This window comes from Carettochelys insculpta, chromosome 29, assembly GCF_033958435.1.
Source record: "Carettochelys insculpta isolate YL-2023 chromosome 29, ASM3395843v1, whole genome shotgun sequence".
NCBI lineage: Eukaryota > Metazoa > Chordata > Testudines > Carettochelyidae > Carettochelys > Carettochelys insculpta.
This window is the reverse complement of record NC_134165.1, coordinates 11,108,292-11,109,014: the sequence shown is the minus strand read 5'-3', so window position 1 is coordinate 11,109,014 and position 723 is coordinate 11,108,292.

Genomic DNA, 723 nt, shown 5'->3' with positions numbered 1-723 from the left:
GCTTTTTTTCCTTGTGAATAGAAACTGGGTGTAGTTTTTTTTTTATTGACCTTCTTGTCTGACCTGGTTTTTTAGATCTGTTTCATGGGGAAACTGGTAATTCCCACAGCAGCATTCTGGGCTGTCGTGTCAGAGGATCCAGAAGATTATTGCCCAGGTGATCGGTAAGGAGCCAGATTTGCCTCACGGCAGGATTGGGTCAGCCTCAGGGGGAGCCTCATGTTCAGCTCACTTAGTTCATAGCTAGGTGGTTATGGGTATGAGCTGTTGTAGAATCTCCTCCAGGATGCTATAGCCTATGCCTGCCCTGCTTTTCTCAAGGGAGCTAGTCGCTGCTTTGTAGGGGTAGATCCCTGACAAGCTTAGTCCTCCAAATGTACCATCGGTTCTAAATGTGGGGTGTTGGCCCAGTGCTGCTTAGAACAGCTTTTGTGCTGTCAGTTTAATGGATGGCATCTGCCCTTTGGGGGCAAAGGTCATAGGCCACCTCACCTTCCCCCTAAGAACAGGGCTCACCTTGTCTGCTCCAGCTGAGCATGGGGCTGACCTGTCAAAGCTTTGGGGTGACTTCAGCCACCAGCTTTACTGAGAATAGCTTAGTGGCCTCTAACACTCTGGTTGTTGGCCACCTTCATCAACAAACCTGACACAGGGAGGCTCAGGTGGGCAGTTCCCTCTTCAGTCTAATCTAAGCTGCTCTTTCACTGTGCTCTGAGGCAGGTG